This window comes from Eptesicus fuscus, chromosome 18, assembly GCF_027574615.1.
Source record: "Eptesicus fuscus isolate TK198812 chromosome 18, DD_ASM_mEF_20220401, whole genome shotgun sequence".
NCBI lineage: Eukaryota > Metazoa > Chordata > Mammalia > Chiroptera > Vespertilionidae > Eptesicus > Eptesicus fuscus.
Window position 1 is genome coordinate 52964935 of NC_072490.1, and position 5063 is coordinate 52969997.

The 5063-nt window shown below is 52.8% G+C and overlaps 1 pseudogene; it reads right to left on the reverse strand.

Moving 5' to 3' along the window:
• Positions 1 to 515: 515 nt before the first annotated feature.
• On the reverse strand, positions 516 to 4849 carry LOC129147074 (DNA-(apurinic or apyrimidinic site) endonuclease 2-like; annotated as a pseudogene).
• Between the last annotated feature and the right edge of the window lie 214 nt (positions 4850 to 5063).

Below are 5063 nucleotides of genomic sequence, written 5' to 3' on the forward strand. Positions count from 1 at the left end.
CTTAATTCAGTGGTTGACTTACTATTTCCCATTTTAAAAAGGAAAATGTCACTGTTTTCATCATCGCTTGGTTCTTCGATAGTTTTTGATAGTCAGCTAATGATCATTCCCTTTGTACTTGAAAGCAACAAGCTCATTCCTTTAATCGCTGGTTCAGTAAAAAGTATGCATTTAATTCCCTGGTTGAAAGTAGGATACACGCCTGGCTCCCTGCTTACAGTGCCACATAGGCCACGCCCTGTCCTCAAGGTTTATAACCCAGCATGACACCAGAAATATGTTCAAAACGAAAGAGGTTTTTTTATTATTTTATTTTGCACTAAAACAAAAACACAGACTTCATTGAGGCACAGATACACTTCCCAGCAAGGAAGGAAAGGGTTTACAGTGCCTGGAGCAACTGGTTCCTGTGTACTTCTCACAGGAAGGTGGGAAGTGGGGGGGACTGGCTGCAGCACTAAGGCGGAAGCAGCTCCCCAAGGAGGAGCTAGGCAGGAAGAGAGGGGAGGGAGGCCCTAGAGGAGGAAGAGAAGGAGGAAACAGAAGGGTCCTGAGGAAGGTGAAGGAGAAGGGGTGGGGAGGGGAAGGAAGAAGCCTTGGGGGAGGATGTGGCAGTGTAGGGAGGTGCTGGCCTCAGCTCGCGTACAGCGCTGACCAGGCAGACCTCCCTGCACTGGGTGGGCCCAGCTGGGCCTGCTCCAGAGGAAGAAGTTGCCGCGGGACGAGGGGTCTGTGGAAGGACCCCAGGCCTGGAACACATGTACAAGTGGCGGCCTTGGTTGGGTCCTGGCTTCTTCACAGTTCATATCACACATGGCTCCTTGTGGCCCCTGCAGAGGGTCATGGGCAAGGGGACCCCAGCAAAGACTTCCAGAGTGAGGTCCTTGCCTCCTTCTCACCCTTGGCCTCTGAAGGCTTGGCCTGCCCCTCCACGTCTTTGCCCACCACCTCATCTTCTGGGGTCTTTGGAGTGACAAGGGCACACAGGCTTGGAAGCTCCAAATTGGGAGAAGCTTGGGGATGGCTGGAAGTAGCTCATCTGGGTTTTGGCCTCTGCTGGAGCCAGCCTGACTAGGCGGAGGCCTGGTTGAGCACACACGGGCTTTGTTTTGGCACATCTGTCCCTGGGTTTATTGCTGAGCTCAGCGCTGACTGCTTGGACAAAGGCTCTTGTTGGAGATGAACTGGAAGTGCAGGACCTCCAGCTGGGTGCCTGACAACTCAGGGAGGAAGTGGGGGCAAAGAGGTGGGCACTGTTTGCTGGCACAGAGGTGTCGACACACTCAAGACTGCACCCACGGGGCAATGGTCAGAGCCCATCACCTCTGGCAGCAGGAAGAAGGCCTGGGCGGTATCTAGGACCAGGGTCCTGTCCCCAGCACACAGGTAATCCGGGAGCCATAGTTCAGATGGCAGGTGCCAACGGTGAAGGCCCCTCCTGCTGTGGGTGGAGGCAGCCGTAGGTATCACTAGAGGCCTGTGTGGGACCCAGCCCGGCAATCCAGGTTACTGAGCAGGCCGTCATCCACTTGCATCCTGGGTCCTCTGGAAAGCATTCCTGGGGTGGTGGTGAAGGGAGAGGCAGAGCTAGAAGCCAGGAACAGGAAGGGACTTAGACCAGCTGCTTCATTTTAGACAAGAAAATGTGTTTGCTCCAAAAACTACTGCTCAAGGTCACACAGCCCAGCTCTGGCAGAGCTGGGATTCCATGTCCATCCTTCCTGCTTTGTTGTTTGTGTAATCAAAGCAGTTCTTAGAATTGCTCACCAAAAGCATGTGAAATAGGAAGCTAAAGGTGGCTGCCTCTAGAAAGCAGGGCCGGGCCTAGCATTAAGAAGACTGCTGGCTATTTGGCTTATCTTGTGTCAAAGCCCTCACTGACCATCCCACTGACTCAATGCAACGAATGTTCAAAGAACACTGATGACAGGCCAGATAGGATGCTAGGGACAACATGGGGACCTGAGCTTGTTCTTGGGATCGATGAGACTTTTAGGAAGTGATCGGGAGCTGAAAAGTAAAGGCTGAGCAGCAGTAACCCAGGCAGAGGCTGTGATGGGCCTGTGGAGGGAGGGAACCCTGTGGGGAGGCCAAACTGGGGGCCAGAGTAGCAGCAGGAGATGACCACTGTAGTTCATGCAAGGAGAAGATGGCCGCTTAGGCTAGGGGAGTACCAGAGGAGACAGAGAAAAATGGAATGAAGAGGTGATGTGGAGCTAGACTCTACAGGACTTCCTGAGCAATTGAATGTGGGAAGGGTGGGAAGGGAAGAAGGACAATACGAACTATTTCTAGGCTCTGGGAAGAGCAACCCAGAGGATGATGGTGCCATTTTGGGAGATGAGAAGACTAGAAAAGCTGGTCTTGTGGGAAGTGGGCATATCCTGCTACTTTGGACAGTGTTTGTCATGTGACCCGGTACTATCAGTTCTCTTTTCCTGGAAGAAAGGAGGTAGGAGGTGCACTTAGATCTAGGATAGTGCTGAACCTAGGAGAGAAGGCAGAAAGGTACGTGACACTGTCACCGGAAGCAGAGAGAACAGTCTGAATGAATATCTGCCGAGGAACAAGGTCGGGAGGGACAGAAAGCTCATACTTTGCAGTGTACACCCCCTTCCCCTCCACCGTTATCTCATTTCTGCTCATTTTCTAGGTGGGAGCTTATGTGTTACGTGGCTCTTCCGCAAACTAATCAAGGCATCTTCCTAGAGGCCCTTCTTGAGCCAAGCCCAGCGCTGAGCTGTGCCAGCATAAGTTACTGACATCCCCCCCACCCCAGGAGGGGAACTGGCCTGCAGGGCAGCGGCTCTCAAACCTGACTGTACAATAAAATCAGCCTGGGAGCTTTTGAAACTTACTGCTACCCTGGCCCACACCCAACGGTTTCTGATTTAATTGGTCAAGGTATTGATATTTTGCAAAAGCTCCTTGTTCTAATGTGCTGTCGGGTTTTGAGAACCATTGGCCTAGAGGGACTCAGAAATGAGAGGTTCATGCAAGAAAAAAGACAGAAGGGAGGGGATGCCCATCAATTCAGGATATAGTGAGAAAAGCCAAAATCAAAATTACTTTTCAATGGCAGAGAGAAGATGACCTGGCAAGAGTGGACAGTGTCTAGAGGGACTGAGGACTAAAACAGAGGCTGGGCACAGACCAGAAAGAGCCTGGAAAGCCAGGCCTGGAAAGCCAGAGGTAAGAGGGAGGCATTGAAGGTTCGTGAGCAGGAGACATAGTGTGTTAGGAAGTGAGCAAGGCAATGTGATGTTCAAGGCCTTTGAAATCTGGCTCCCAAAGCAGCCATCTCCGGCCCCTCACCTCCCTTCCCAGGTCACCCCTAATAAGAACAGGACTTGCAGCTCGCTATGCACATCAGGTGAACTCTCCACCTGCAGCCTTTTCTCATGCTAGAGTGCTTTGCTCCCCTCGCCCCGAAGCTCTATTCCACTCACCTTTGAAGATTCACACATTCCAGATGCCTCTTCTGAAGTCCAGTGGGCCCAGGAGTGCCACTTCTGACTCCCCAGCTGCTGGCGCTGCCACCTCTGCCTCAGCCCTGAAGACACTGTTCTATGAGGGGCTGTCATGTGTCCATAGCCCACCATGCAGAGAGCTCTGAGGAGCCCAGAGCCAGAACTGGGTGGTGACTGGTCCCCAGTCTGTGACGCAGGGCCAGGCCAAAGGTAGGGTCAGTGATGTCTATTGAATGAATAACCAATCCTCAGTGCTTTGAGAATAGTATTTCCTACTAAGCTCTGTTTCTCCATGAAGGAAGCTGCCCCTGGGCAAACAAACAAACAAAACAGCATTGGTTGGGTGGCTGAACCCAACCACAGTCAGGAGTGAGGTCAGGGGCCCCCTCCAGGTCGCCTGCATCCCAGTGATCAGTGGGGCAGGGGCTGTGTTTGGGTCCCCAGAATGATCACATGGGGCTGTGTTTGGGTCACACAGAATGATCACATGGGGCTGTGTTTGGGTCACACAGAATGATCACATGGGGCTGTGTTTGGGTCCCCAGAATGATCACATGGGGCTGTGTTTGGGTCACATAGAATGATCATGTGGGGCTGTGTTTGGGTCACACAGAATGATCACATGGGGGCTGTGTTTGGGTCCCACAGAATGATCACATGGGGCTGTGTTTGGGTCACACAGAATGATCACATGGGGCTGTGTTTGGGTCACACAGAATGATCACATGGGGCTGTGTTTGGGTCACACAGAATGATCACATGGGGGCTGTGTTTGGGTCACACAGAATGATCACATGGGGCTGTGTTTGGGTCACACAGAATGATCACATGGGGCTGTGTTTGGGTCCTCAGAATGATCACGTGGCTGCAAGCCGCTGGAGGGCTCTGGCCAGGATCACAGCAAGGGATGGATGCACACCTTAAAGGCCAGCGCTCAGGCTTCCCAGGGCCCAGCGTGGGGACAGCACACGTGGACTAGGGTCAAGATCTCCTTCCCTTCCCATGTGCAGATCTTGTGCGGCATGAGGAGGGCCCAACCCTCAGTATCCAGAGCCCGAAGCTCCTCTTGTTTCCATAGCAACCCAGTCCCCATTTTGAGTGGCAAGTAGGCACTCAGGCCTAATTCAGCAGCCATGTGGGTAGTTGTGCTGTCCTTACCCAAGGTGGCTACACCCCAATAGCTGCTATGCTTGCAGCTGAAGCTGAAATAGGAGGTGTAGGCTGGGCCCTGTCCCTGGTCACCTTGCTGTCCCGATGGCCACACCCAGCGTGCCCAAAATGCGTGCCGTGGCCTGGCAGTACAGCAGTGGCTCCTCGTATACCAGTGCTTGCTGAGGGCTCTGGACCACACTAATGGTCCAGCTCACCACGTGCAGCATCTGGAGGGCAAGCTGCTGGTGCCTCGCGCCCCGGAGCCCAGAGACAAGGGGATGGAGGGGCGCTCCAAGCTGCAGGGCCTGGCATCCATCCTGCTCGCTTGCTCTGAGATTCATGCATTTTAGACAATGCTAAATATTCTCTTTATTCTGATTGTGGTATTTGAGTTGGTCATATATTCACATGATTCAGAAATAAAAAAAAGAAGTTTTATTC